Source organism: Physeter macrocephalus, chromosome 21 (genome assembly GCF_002837175.3).
Source record: "Physeter macrocephalus isolate SW-GA chromosome 21, ASM283717v5, whole genome shotgun sequence".
In the NCBI taxonomy this organism is placed as follows: Eukaryota; Metazoa; Chordata; class Mammalia; order Artiodactyla; family Physeteridae; genus Physeter; species Physeter macrocephalus.
The window spans coordinates 14,633,498-14,648,310 of record NC_041234.1 but is presented as its reverse complement, the minus strand read 5'-3'; the positions used below and the strand labels follow the sequence as shown (position 1 = coordinate 14,648,310).

At 42.3% G+C, this 14,813-nt stretch overlaps 1 protein-coding gene across 4 annotated transcripts in view; it reads left to right on the top strand.

The window, feature by feature from the left end:
* The window catches only part of TAB3 (TGF-beta activated kinase 1 (MAP3K7) binding protein 3), a 106,820-nt gene that overhangs the window by 59,514 nt on the left and 32,493 nt on the right, over window positions 1–14,813 (top strand). Inside the window, exon 1 of one of the 4 annotated variants that reach the window (XM_055081755.1) lies at window positions 5,309–5,340. The exons of the other annotated variants lie outside the window; for them this stretch is intronic. The gene's annotated coding sequence lies outside the window, so the exon portion shown is untranslated. Of the gene's footprint in view, window positions 1–5,308; window positions 5,341–14,813 lie in introns of those variants that run through there. 4 annotated transcript variants of the gene reach the window in all.

Sequence of the window (14,813 nt, the reverse complement as noted above, 5' to 3'; positions counted from 1 at the left end):
GTTTTCTTTGTTTCTGTTTCATTTATTTCTGCTCTGATCTTTATGATTTCTTTCCTTCTACTAACTTTCGGTTTTCTTCTTTCTCCAGTTCCTTTTGGTGTAAGGTTAGATTGTTTATTTGAGATGTTCGTTGTTTCTTGAGGTAGGATTGTATTGCTATAAACTTCCCTCTTAGAACTGCTTTTGCTGCATCCCATAGGTTTTGGATCGTCGTGTTTTCACTGTCATTTGTCTCCAGGTATTTTTTGATTTCCTCTTTGATTTCTTCAGTGATCTCTTGGTGTTTTCATAATGTACTGTTTAGCCTCCATGTGTTTGTGCTTTTTACATTTTATTCCCTGTAATTGATTTCTAATCTCACAGCGTTGTGGTCAGAAAAGATTTTTTATGTGATTTCAGTTTTCTTAAATTTACTGAGGCTTGATTTGTGACCCAAGATGTGATCTGTCCTGGAGAATTTTCCATGAACACTTGAGAAGAAAGCATAATCTGCTGTTTTGGAATGGAATGTCCTATAAATATCAAATATGTCTGGTCTCGTGTCATTTAAAGCTTGTGTTTCCTTATTAATTTTCTGTTTGAATGATCTGTCCTTTGGTGTAAGTGAGGTGTTAAAGTCCCCCACTATTATTGTGTTACTGTTGATGTCCTCTTTTATAGCTGTTAGCAGTTGCCTTATGTATTGAGGTGCTCTTATGTTGGGTGCATATATATTATATTTGCAAGTATAAATATATATTTATAATTGGTATATTTTCTTGGATCGATCCCTTGATCATTATGTAGTGTCCTTCCTTGTCTCTTGTAACATTCTTTATTTTAAAGTCTATTTTATCTGATATGAGTATTGCTACTCCAGCTTTCTTTTGATTTCTGTTCCCATGGTGTATCTTTTTCCATCCCCTCGCTTTCAATCTGTATGTGTCCCTAGGTCTGAAGTGGGTCTCTTGTAGACAGCATATATATGGGTCTTGTTTTTGTATCCATTCAGCGCGCCTGTGTCTTTTGGTTGGAGCATTTAATCCATTCACGTTTAAGGTAATTATCGATATGTATGTTCGTATTACCATTTTGTTAATTGTTATGGCTTTGTGTTTTAGGTCCTTTTCTTCTCTTGTGTCTCCCACTTAGAGAAGTTTCTTTAGCTTTGGCTGTGGTGCTGAATTCTCTTAGCTTTTGCTTGTCTGTAAACTTTTGATTTCTCCATCGAATGTGTATGAGATCCTTGCCGGGTATAGTAATCTTGGTTGTAGGTTCTTCCCTTTCATCGCTTTAAATATGTCATGCCACTTCTTCTGGCTTGTAGAGTTTCTGCTGAGAAATCAGCTGTTAACCTTATGGGAATTCCCTTGTATCTTTTTTTTTTTTTTTAACATCTTTATTGGAGTAAACTGTTTTACAATAGTGTGTTAGTTTCTCCTTTACAACAAAGTGAATCAGTTATACATATATATATGTTCCCATATCTCTTCCCTCTTGTGTCACCCTCCCTCCCACCCTCCCTATCCCACCGCTCTCATGGTCACAAAGCACAGAGGTGATCTCCCTGTGCTATGCGGCAGCTTCCCACTAGCTATCTAATTTACATTTGGTAGTGCATATATGTCCCTGCCACTCTCTCACTTCGTCACAGCTTACCCTTCCCCCTCCCCATGTCCTCAAGTCCATGCTCTAGTAGGTCTGTGTTTTATTCCCGTCCTACCACTAATCTCTTCATAACATTTTTTTTCTTAGATTCCATATATATGTGTTAGCATACAGTATTTGTTTTTCTCCTTCTGACTTACTTCACTCTGTATGACAGACTCCAGGTCTATCCACCTCATTACAAATAACTCAGTTTCATTTCTTTTTATGGCTGAGTAATATTCCATTGTATATATGTGCCACATCTTCTTTATCCATTCATCTGTTGATGGACACTTAGGTTGCTTCCATGTCCTGCCTATTGTAAATAGAGCTGCAATGAACAGTTTGGTACATGACTCTTTTTGAATTATGGTTTTCTCAGGGTATATGCCCAGTAGTGGGATTGCGGGTTCGTATGGTAGTTCTATTTGTAGTTTTTTAAGGAAACTCCATAGTGTTCTCCATTGTGGCTGTATCAATTGACATTCCCAGCAGCAGTGCAAGAGTGTTCCCTTTTCTGCACACCCTCTCCAGCATTTATTGTTTCTAGAGTTTTTGATGATGGCCATTCTGACCGGTGTGAGATGATATCTCATTGTCGTTTTGATTTGCATTTCTCTAATGATTAATGATGTTGAGCATTTCTCTCATGTGTTTGTTGGCAATCTGTGTCTCTTCTTTGGAGAAATGTCTATTTAGTTCTGCTGGCCATTTTTGGATTGGGTTGTCTGTTTTTTGGTATTGAGCTGCATGTGTGGCTTCTAAATTTTGGATATGAATCCTTTGTCAGTTGCTTCATTTGCAAATATTTTCTCTCGTTCTGAGGGTTGTCTTTTGGTCTTGTTTATGGTATCCTTTGCTGTGCAAAAGCTTTTAAGTTTCATTAGGTCCCATTTGTTTTTTTTTGTTTTTATTTGCATTTCTCTAGGAGATGGGTCCAAAAGGATCCTGCTGTGATTTATGCCATAGAGTGTTCTGCCTATGTTTTCCTCTAAGAGTTTGATAGTGTCTGGCCTTACATTTAGGTCTTTAACCCATTTTGAGTTTATTCTTGTGTGTGGTGTTAGGGATTGTTCTAATTTCATACTTTTACATGTAGCTGTCCAGTTTTCCCAGCACCACTTATTGAAGAGGCTGTCTTTTCTCCACTGTATATCCTTCCCTCCTTTATCAAAGATAAGGTGACCATATGTGTGTGGGTTTATCTCTGGGCTTTCTATCCTGTTCCATTGATCTATATTTCTGTTTTTGTGCCAGTACCATACTGTCTTGATTACTGTAGCTTTGTAGTATAGTCTGAAGTCAGGGTGCCTGATTCCTCCAGCTCCATTTTTTGTTTTCAAGATTGCTTTGGCTATTCGGGGTCTTTTGTGTTTCCATACAAATTGTGAAATTTTTTTTTCTAGTTCTGTAAAAAATGCCAGTGGTAGTTTGATAGGGATTGCATTGAATCTGTAGATTGTCCCTTGTATCTTATTTGTCGTTTTTCCCTTGTTGCTTTCAGTAATTTTTCTTTGTCTTTAATTTTTGCCCATTTGATTACTATGTGTCTTGGCGTGTTTCTCCTCGGGTTTATCCTGTATGGGACTCTCTGTGCTTCCTGGACTTGGGTGTCTACTTCTTTTTCCATGTTAGAGAGGTATTCGACTATAATCTCTTCAAATATTTTCTCGGGTCCTTTTTCTCTCACTTCTTCTGGGACCCCTATAATGTGAGTGTTGTTGTGTTTAATGTTGTCCCAGAGGTCTCTTAGGCTGTCTTCATTTCTTTTCATTCTTTTTTCTTTATTCTGTTCCTCAGCAGTGAATTCCACCATTCTGTTTTCCAGGTCACTTACCGTTTTTCTGCCTCATTTATTCTGCTATTGATTCCTTGTAGTGTATTTTTTATTTCAGGTATTGTATTGTTCATCTCTGTTTGTTTGTTCTTTAATTCTTCTCGGTCTTTGTTAAACATTTCTTGCATCTTGCAACGTTTCTTGCCTCCATTCTTTTTCCGAGGTCCTGGATCATCTTCACTATGTTTATTGTGAATTCTTTTTCTGGAAGGTTGCCTATCTCCACTTCATTTAGTTGTTTTTCTGGGGTTTTATCTTGTTCTTTCATCTGGTACATAGCCCTCTGCCTTTTCATCTTGTCTATCTTTCTGTGAATGTGGTTTTTGTTCCACAGGCTGCAGGTTGGTTGTTCTTCTTGCTTCTGCTGTCTGCCCTCTGGTGGATGAGGCTATCTAAAAGGCTTGTGCAAGTTTCCTGATGGGAGGGACTGGTGGTAGGTAGAGCTCAGTAAAACTTTAATTCACTTGTCTGCTGATAGGTGGGGCTGGGTTCCCTCCCTGTTGGTTGTTTGGCCTGAGGCGACCCAACACTGGAGCCTACTGGGCTCTTTGGTGGGGCTAATGGTGGACTCTGGGATGGTTCATGCCAAGGAGTATTTCCCAGAACTTCTGCTGCCAGTGTCTTTGTCCTCACGGTGAGACACAGCCACCCCCCGCCTCTGCGGGAGACCCTCTGACACTAGCAGGTAGGTCTGGTTCAGTCTCCCCCGGCGTCACTGCTCCTTTCCCTGGGTCCTGATGCACACACTGCTTTATGTGTGCCCTCCAAGAGTGGAGTCTCTGTTTCCCCCAGTCTTGTCGAAGTCCTGCAGTCAAATCGCACTAGCCTTCAAAGGCCGATTCTTTAGGAATTCCTCCTCTTGTTGCCGGACCCCCAGGTTGGGAAGCCTGACGTGGGGCTCAGAACCTTCACTCCAGTGGGTAGAGTTCTGTGGTATAAGTGTTCTCTAGTTTGTAAGTCACACACCCAGCACTTATGGGATTTGATTTTATTGTGATTGCGCCCCTCCTACTGTCTCATTGTGGCTTCTCCGTTGTCTTTCGATGTGGGGTATGTTTTTTTGTAAGTTCCAGTGTCTTCCTGTTGATGACTGTTCAGCTGTGAGTTGTGATACTGGTGCTCTCGCAAGAGGGAGTGAGAGCACGTCCTTCTACTCCGCCATCTTGAACCAATCCCCCCAGGTTTTGTTTGTTCTTCTTTCTCTAATTCTTTTAGGTGGTAGGTTAGGTTGTTTACTTGAGATTTTTCTTGTTTTTTGAGGAAGGCCTGTATCCCTATGAACTTCCCTTAGGAACTGCTTTTGCTGTATCCCAAAGATTTTGTATGATTGTGTTTTAATTGTCATTTGTCTCAAGGTATTTTTAAATTTTTAAATTTCGTCATTGACTCATTGGTTTTTGTTTTTGGTATTTTTAAATTAATTAATTAATTTATTTTTGACTGTGTTGGGTCTTCGTTGCTGTGCGCAGGCTTTCTCTAGTTGCAGCAAGTGGGGGCTACTCTTTGTTTCGGTGCGCAGGGTTCTTATTGCGGTGGCTTCTCTTTGTTGCAGAGCACAGGCTCTAGGCGCATGGGCTTCAGTAGTTGTGGTGTGTGGGCTCACTAGTTGTGGTGCATGGGCTTAGTTGCTCCGTGGCATGTGGGATCTTCCCAGACCAGGGATCAAATCCGTGTCCCCTGCATTGGCAGGCAGTTTCTTAACCACTGCACCATCAGGGAAGTCCCGACTCATTGGTTTGTTCAGTAGCATGTTGTTTAGTCTCCATGTAGTCTTTTTTTGGTCATTTCTTCTCTTGTGGTTTTTTTTCTAGTTTCCTGCCATTGTGGTCAGAGAGGATGCTTGAAATAATTTCTATACTCTTCACTTTATTGAGGTTAGTTTTGTGCCCTGGTATGTGCCCAGTCCTAGAGAATGTTCCATGTGCACTTGAAGAGAATGTGTATTCTGTTTTTTTGGATGTAATGTCCTGAAAATATCAATTAAGTCTAACTGTTGTATCATTTAGGATCTCTGTCACCTTATTGATTTTTCTGTTTAGAAGATGTGTCCATTGATATGAGTGGGGTGTTAAAGTCTCCTACTATTATTGTATTCCCTTCAATTTCTCCATTTATGTTTGTTAGTATTTGTTTTATGTGTTTGGGTGCTCCTATATTAGGTGCATATATGTTCACGAGTGTAAGATTCTCTTCTTGTGTTGATCCTTTTATCATTATGTAGTATCCTTCATTTATCTTTCTTTATGGCCTTTGCTTTAAAGTTTATTTTGTCTGATATGAATATCGCGACTCCTGCTTTCTTGTCATTTCCGTTTGCATGAAATATTTTTCTCCATCCCCTCACTTTCAATCTCTGTGTCCTTTGCCCTAAGGTGGGTCTCTTATAGGCAGTATATTGTAGGCTGCTGTTTTTTTATCCAGTCTGCCACCCTATGTCTTTTGATTGGAGCATTCAGTCCTTTGACATTGAAGGTAATTATTGATACATATGTGTTTATTGCCATTTTAACCCTTGTTTTCCAGTGGATTCTACGTTTCTTCTTTGTTCCTTTCTTTTTCTTTCTGTTTTTCTTCTTTTTTTTTTTTTGCGGTATGCGGGCCTTTCACTGTTGTGGCCTCTCCCATTGCGGAGCACAGGCTCCAGACGCGCAGGCTCAGCGGCCATGGCTCACGGGCCCAGCCGCTCCGCAGCATGTGGGAACTTCCTGGACCAGGGCATGAACCCGTGTCCCTTGCATCGGCAGGCGGACTCTCAACCACTGCGCCACCAGGGAAGCCCTCTTTTTGTGGTTTGATTTTTTGCTTGTGTTCTCTTCTTTTTGGTTTTTGTGAATCTATTGTATGTTTTTGATTTGTGGTTGCCCTGTTTTTCAGGTATGTTAATCCCTTCCTATATCTGCTTCTTCTCGCCGGATAGTCATATAAGGTCAAACACATTCTAAGAAAAAAAAAGAATCTACATTTTTTTTTTTTTTTGGCGGTACGCGGGCCTCTCACTGTTGTGGCCTCTCCCGTTGCGGAGCACAGGCTCCGGACGCACAGGCTCAGTGGCCATGACTCACGGGCCCAGCCGCTCCACGGCATGTGGGATCCTCCCGGACCGGGGCACGATCCCGTGTCCCCTGCATTGGCAGGCGGACTCTCAACCACTGTGCCACCAGGGAAGCCCAAGAATCTACATTTTTTAACTCTCTTTCCCCACATTTTATGATTCTGATGTCCTTTTTTACATCTTCATATTTACCCTTTTGCCATTCCTTCTGTTTATCAACATTTTCACAAGTAGTTTTTTTTCCCCTTTTTGATCTGTATACTGGCTTATTTAAGTAATTTAGTTTCCGATTGTGATTTATTCCTTCCTAATATCTTCTTGCTTCTTTTCTATTTAGAGAAGACCTTTCATTATTTCTTTTAGGATAGGTTTAGTATTGCTGTATTCTTTTAGTTTTTGCTTGTCTGAGAAATTCTTTATCTCACCTCTTATTCTAAATGATAATCTTGGTGGGTAGAGTATTCTACGTTGCAGATTTTTCTCTTTCAAGACTTTGACTATATTTTGCCACTTCCTTCTGGCCTGCAGTGTTTCTGTAGAGAAATCAGCCGATAGCTTTATGGGGGTTCTCTTGTAATTGACTCTTGGTTTTTCTCTTGCTGCCTTTAGAATCCTCTCTTGAACTTTGGCCATCTTTATTACATTATGTCTTGGTGTAGGTTTGTTTGGGTTCATCTTGTTTGAGAACCTCTGTGCTTCCTATAGCTGGATATTTGGTTCCTTCTTTAGGTTTGGGAAGTTTTCAGCCACGATTTCTTCACATACATTTTCAATCCCCTTTTCTCTTTCTTCTCCTTTTGGAATCCCTATTATGCGTAGATTGGCATGTTTATGTTATCCCATAGGTCTCTTATATTGTTTTCTTTTTTTTCATTTGGCTTTCTGTGTGCTGTTTTGATTAATTTACATTTTTCTATCTTCTAGATCGCTTATGTTTTCTCCTGCATTATTCATTCTGCTATTCATTGCTTTTAGTTCAGCTTTTGTCTTGGCAGATGAATTGTTTAATTTTTCTTGGCTCCTCCTTATAGTTTCTAGGTCCTTTTCACAGTAATCTGCGTTTCTGTTGGATAGCCTTTCTTAATTCCTTTGGTATTTTTCTTACCTCTTATTTTGAACTCAGTGTTTATTAGACTGAAGAGGACTGTTTCATTGTTTGTTCTTTCAGGGGAATTCTCTTGGTCTTTTAACTGGGAGTAGTTTCTCTGCTTCTTCATTTTGCTTATATTTCTCTTACTCTATGAGTTTAGGAGAACAATTATCTACTGTAATTTTGGAGGTCTGTTTATATGTGGAAGTGTCCCCGTGAAGCTTGTGTGGGTTTAATATTTTCTTGGTGTGAGGGCTGCTTTTGCTTTGGATGCTTGCTGTCTCTTTCCTCAGTATGCTAGCTGTTGTTCCCTTGATGGGGGTGTGAAGGTGAGTGGCCTGCGCATGCTCCCAGGAATGCGGGGACAGTGGTTGGTGTCTGCTCACGGAATTCTCAGTAGTGGCAGCAATCAGCACCCACCTCTGGAGTCTGATGTGGCAGCGGTGGCTCGTGCCCACCCCAAAGCTTGTGCAGGCAGTGCCCTATTGCCTGATAGTACACACGGAGAAAGAAGCTCCTATGGTGGTCCTGCCCCTTTCCTTGCGTGTCCCGCAACAATAGCACTTTGCCTCTGTGGCAGGCCCAGTCTTCTTCCCATACTCCCTTGGTTGTGGCACATCACACCCTAGCCCTCTCAGGCTGTCTCCACACAGCCAACCTGAGTCTTCTCCCCAGGTCTGACCTCCGAATTGCGAGCCTCAGCACCCAGCCCCCGCCTGCCCCAGTGTACGAGCGTCTCAGGCTGGGGAGTGCTGGGTGTTGGCACTGACCATCTTTGCAGGTCTCACTGCGCTTTGCCTTCTGCAAACTGGTTTGTCTGCTCTCTTCTGAGGCTCCGAAGCTCCGCCTCTGTCCCAGACTATCTTCCTGCCAGTGAGGGGGCTTCCCAATGTTTGGAAACATTTCCTCTTTCACAGCTCCCTCCCAGAGGCTCAGGATCCCTCCTGATTCCTTTCTCTCTCTCTTTTGTTTTTTTTTCTTTTTTAGTTTTGTCCTACTCAGTTACATGGAGATTTTCTTGTCCTTTTGTAAGTCTGAGGTCTTCTGCCAGAGTTCAGTAGATGTTCTGTGATAATCGTTCTGCATGTAGATGTATTTTTGATGTATTTTTGGGAGAAGGTGAGATCCACGTCCTACTCCTCTGCCCATCTTGATCCGATCCCATCTTTTCATAATTTTCACGTTTCTAGATGTGGCCTTTTCTTTTTCTCTTAGAGAAGGCCCTTTAATGTTTCTTATAAAGCAGGTTTGGTAGTACTGAACTCTTTTTTAGCTTTTGCTTGTCTGTAAAACTTTTGATCTCTCCATCAAACGTGAATGAGAGGCTTGCCAAGTAGGGTATTCTTGGTTGTAGGTTTTTCCCTTTCGTCACTTTAAATACATCATGCCACTTGCTTTTGGCCTGCAGAGTTTCTGCAGAAAAACAGCTAATAGCTTTATTGGAGTTCCCTTGTATGTAACTTCTTGCTTTTTCCGTGCTGCTTTTAATATTCTATCCTTGTCTTTGATTTTTGCCAGTTTAATTACATTGTGTCTTGGTGTGACCTCTGTGGATTCATCCAGTTTGGGACTCTTTGCTTCCTGGATCTGGATATCTATTTCCTTTCCCAGGTTAGGGAAGTTTTCAGCTGTTATGTCTTCAAATATGTTCTCTGCCCCTTTTCCTCTGTCTTGTCCTTCTGAGACCTTTATAATACGAATGTTAGTACGCTTCATGATATCTTAGAAGTCCGTTAAACTGTCGTCATTTCTTTTTATTCTTTTTTTTTTAATCTGTTCAGCTCAGTGATTTCCACTGCTCTCTGTCTTCTGTCTCGCTGATCCATTCCTCTGTATCATTTAGTCTACTGTTGATTTCTTCTAGTGTATTTTTCATCTCAGTTACTGTAGTCTTCATTTCTGTTGGTGGTTCTTTATGTATTCTAACTCTTTGTTCAACTTGTCACTGTGTTCATCCATTCTTCTCCCGATTCTTTGGTTAACTTTATGGTTAGTACCTTGAACTCTTTATCAGGTAGATGGTTTATTTCCACTTCATTTAGTTTTTCTTCTAGAGTTTTATCTTGTTCCTTTGATTGGAACATGTTGCTCTGTTGACTGCCACTTTTATTTCTATGTATCTGGTAGATTGGTTATGTTTCCCAGCCTTGGAGAAGTGGCCTTTTGTAGGAGACATCCTAAGTGTTCCAGCAGTGCACTCTCCTCTGGTTACCAGACCTATTATTCTCTAGGGGTGTGGGCTGTGTGGGTCCTTCTGTTGTGGCAGGCTGACTATGTCATTTTGCTAGGTGTGGCTGGCTCCTGGTCTGGTTGGGCACCAGGTCCTGCTTTGTGCAGTGGTTGCCAGCTGCTGGTTGGGTGGGCCGGGTCATGAGGCAACTGGCTACAGAAACCCAGGTGTCCTAGGGCTAGTGCTGGCTTACTGGTGGTCAGACCCGTGTTCAGGGGTGGGTAGTTGTGGGGCCGGGGTTCCCAGATCTAGTGTCAGCCTGCTGGTAAGTAGGGCCGGTTCTTGACTCGACTGGCTGCGGGTTCCACGGTGTCCAAAGCTGGTGCTGGCCCACTGGTGAGTGGGGCTGGATCCCAGCATGGCTGGCTGAGGGGCTCAAGTTGTCTCAGAGCTGTTGTTGACCTACTGGTGGGTGGGGAAGGGGCCTAGTGGGTCCTGTGGCTGCTGCTGCTCTGTTGGTAGGTGGGGCTGCGTCCCCACCTGGTTAGTTGCTTGGCCTGAGGCATCCCAGTACTGGTGCCTACAGGCATGTGGGCAGGGACTCTGTGGCATCCTGAGGCTCATAAGCTAGATGGAGGATTCCAAAGATGCTTGCCAACAACAGTGTCTAGATGATAGAACAAGCTCCCCAAAATGACTGCCACCAGTGTCTGTGTCCCCAGGGTGAGTGCCAGTTGCCTCCTGCCTCTTCAAGGTCAGCAGGTGGGTCTGACCCAGGCTCCTTTCAAATTACTGTTTCTGCCCTGGTTTCTGGAGCGTGTGAGATTTTGTGTGTGCCCTTAAGAGTGGAGTCTCTGTTTCCCACTGCCCTTGGTTCTCTGGAAGGAAAGCCCTGCTGGCCTTCAAAGCCAAAGGTTCTGGTGGCTCGTCTTCCCAGTGCAGGATGCCAGGGCTGGGGAGCCCCATGTGGAGTTCAGACCCCTTGCTCCTTGGGGAGAACCTCTGCAGTTGTAATTCTCCTCCTGAATGTGGGTTGCCCACCTGGGGGTTTGGGTCTTGAGTATACTGCAACTCTACCTCTTCTACTTATCTTGTTGTGGTTCTTTCTTTATATCTTTAGTTGTAGACATTTTCTGGTAGATTCCTGACTTTCTTATCAATAGTTGCTCTGTAAATAGTTGTAATTTTGGTGTGCCCATGAGAGGAGGTGAGCTCAGGGCCTTCCTACTCTGCCATCCTGTTGTAAGTCCTTTCCCTTTGTGCTTTTTTTTTTTGTGGTATGCGGGCCTCCCTCTGTTGTGGCCTCTCCCGTTGCGGAGCACAGGCTCCGGACGCGCAGGCCCAGCGGCCATGGCTCACGGGCCCAGCCGCTCCGCGGCATGCGGGATCCTCCCAGACCGGGGCGCGAAGCCGGTTCCCCTGCATCGGCAGGCGGACGCGCAACCACTGCGCCACCAGGGAAGCCCCCCCCTTTGTGCTTTTGTAACTTGCTCCCTCTCTCTGTGCGCATGTGTGTGCATGCGTGTTTGTATATATGCACATATATCCATATATTTGATTTTTTTTTCCCTGAGCCATTTGAAAGTAAAGTTGCCCTTTACTCCTAAATGCTTCAGTGCCTAATTCCTAAAAATAGGGATATTCTCTTATATAACCACAGCACAGTTACCAAGTCAGTAAATTTATTAAATTCAATAAATTTAACATTGGTAGAATACTTTTCCTAATGTACCGTCCACATTTCAATGTTGTCAGTTGATCCATTCATTTCTTTTATAACATTTTCTCCATTTAGTATAGGATCCAGTCTGAGATCAGTCATTAGGTTTAGTTGTCATGGTTCTAGTATCTCCTTTAATCTTTTATTTTTCTAGCCTTTGTCTTTTATGACATTGGCATTTTTTTAAGGTGACATTTTCACCTTCCCACTCCCTGCTTTTTATTTTTAATAGAACATTTCTCATTTTGGTTTTGTCTATTTTTTCATGAATAGTTTCAGAGTACGTATTCCTAACTGGAATACTATATAAAGTGATATATTCTTCTCATGGTATCACATCTGGAGGTGTGTGCTGTCCATCTGTCCCTTATTGGTGATGTTAATTTTGATTATCCAAGATGTTGTTTGATTTATCCACTATGTAGTTAAATTTTCCCTTGCAGCTAATAAGCGGTTCTCTGGGGAGACACTTTTAAGACCATTAATATAGCCTGACTTCATCCAGATTTCCCCCTAGATTTAGCATGCATTGATGATTCTTTATTGAAGTAGTCTGTACTGTGATGGCTGCAAAACGATGATTTTTTCAGCTCCAGCACCTCCTGCACACATTTACCAGTTGGATTCCACTAAGCAAAAGCCCTCCCTTTCGTCTTTATTTGTGTATGTGTGTATTTAACTATTTATTATCGGGCTAAGGACTCATGGGTTCCGCTTTTCTACAGGCCTATAATTCATTACTGTCCTTAATTGTTTTGGTGCTCAAATTGTCACAGATTTGGTCAGTGGGAGCCTCTTCAAGCTGACTTTCAGGTCCTTGTAACAAGCTCCCATCATTCTTTGAGTACGTCCCCACTCTCTGGCATAACGCATTCTAGGTGGAGCTACAGTTCCACATGTGAGACTTTCAGATACACAGGTGGCTCCAATGTAGTGTGTTTGGTGTTCCTGTGAGGATAAGCACAGCCTGCTGTGGAAGCATAGTGGAGGGTCCTTTAGCCCAGAGTAGGTGGAGGAGAGTTACAGCAGCCGGACTAAGTTGGGCGGGCGGGGGGGGGCGGGCTGGTGACTGTCAGTGGAAGCCTTCTTAGAGGAGATGCCCCCAGTACTGACGTGTACGGTATCAGTATGGCTCAGAGAAGCAGTGGGAGGGAGGAAGATAGAAAAGTATCTCAGGCAGATGGATGATCATGGGCTGATGCCCCGAGAGGAGGCAGTGTGGGACATCCATGCACGGGGTCACACATAGCTTTGTTTGGCTGAGATTAGAAAACAGATAACTCTGGCTGTGATGCGGGGGAAGGCAAGACCTGCGGTAGGAAGAGCAGCAGGAAGTTGCTGGTATAATGTTGATGAGAACAATATTCAGACATGCCCTGAATAATAGTAACTAATGCTTCCTGACTTCTTACTGTTTGCCTTTTAAATTCTACTACAACCCTACAATTATTTCCATTTTAAATATGAAGCCTCAAAGGCTTAAAAGTTGAGTATCTTTCCTAGATGCTACTAAATGGCAGAACCAGGGTGCACACCATCACCCATTTGATTTAATATTCTTGTTTAGTTGGTTGTGCAAGAATGGGAAGTCAAGGAGCACACTCTGGTTTCTAGTTTTGTTAACTGAGTGAATAGTAGTAACATTCATAGAGAGAACACAGTGTTTGGGGAAGGATTGTGGTAAGGAGTTCCTTTTTGTACATATTGACTAATGTCTTTGGGTTTATCCAGATGGTGCTGTGTGTAGGCAGTAGACTCTTATGTGTCTGGAGTCTTAAGAGAGAGCATGCATGGTGCTTAATAGCAATTTGGGAATCATCCGCCTTTAAATGGTTTTGAAACTTTAGTAGTGGACGTCATCACTGGGCACAAGGATGTAGAATGAGAGGAGGAGGTGGCTTAGGGCCCAAACCAGGCAAGCATTAATGTGACCAGAGAGGTGGGAAGAAACCAGGCTAGTGGATGTCATAGAGGCTGAAAAAAGGAAGGAATGATCAGTAGTCTCAGATGCTGCAAAGGTCAAGGGGCATAGGAACCAGAAGATAAATCCTCTGAATTTAGCAGCAGAGAGATGATGAAGAGAGTATTTCAGTGGAACGGTGATTTGAGCCAGATTAGAGCAGACTAAGGAATGCATTGCAGGGAGCGGAATTGTATATGGAGGCCAGAAAGCCTATATATATGTGCATATTGGAAGTTATCTTTATTCTTTTCCCAAATTTTGATTTTTCTTTAGATTCACTAGATATCCTCCATGTTGATGTTGGAAGTCATTAAAGCAGTCCCTAATAGCTATTTTTACCTGTGGTTAGGCAGAGTCTTATCCATAAGGGCTTTGTTGCCACCTTGTAGGCACAAAGAGTGTAATTACTCTTGACAGTCTTGGCTTAGAAGGAAGAAAAGAGAGCGCTCGATGCCCAGTAAAAGTCAAGAGATTGCATGCAAACTGAAATTCCCTGCTTATAATGAAAGTCAAATTTGAGATTACATGGTATTTATTTTTTAATTATATACTTAATTATAAAGCAGCAAAAGTAATTCAGTATTTTCCTGCAGCATTTTAAGATTTTAAAGTATTCTCTGTAGTTCTGTACATTGCCCCAGGTAATGGTATTATTTAAAGTTTCAGGGCCTGTTTGCCAGAAACGGATTTGGTGTGGGATGACCCTCCCTTATTGTGTGTGGTTTACACTTGCATCTTAAAATCATGATTTCTGTGCATCTTATGAAGATGCAGGTGTTTACTTCTCAGTCTTAAAAATATTTTACCATCTCATGAGTGATCACAGCAGAAATATTATGAGATTGTATGGTATACACTGTACATTTTTTCCCCTTATAAAAATGGGGGAGCTAGATTTAAAAATGGGTCAGTTAAGTGATCCTTGATGGTGCCACTTGATTTATGATTTCATTATTACTTCACTAGCTGCCTTTATTTACATGGGTGCTTAACTTGACCAATACCAGTGAGATTGGGGGTCACTTGCCTCTACTCAGACTGTGCCCCCAAATCCTGGCATCTTTGCACCTGTGCCAGTTGCACCAGAACTAGGTGAAACCTTAGCTAGGCAAGTCTGGCTACTGTGGACCACCAGCATCATCTTTGAAAAGAAAGGATTCTGCATTTCCATTTTTGTTTGCCCAGTAGTGTCATTTAGACATTGGGTTTGCTTTACTCAGACTTCAAATTCAAGCCTTTTGGCTTCAAAGTACAGGGAGAATGTAAGGCAAACAGGACATGTGTGGTTTGTGGTGTTATTATCAATTCCTGTTGCCTGATTTTATTACTTCAGACATTAAAATGATTATCCC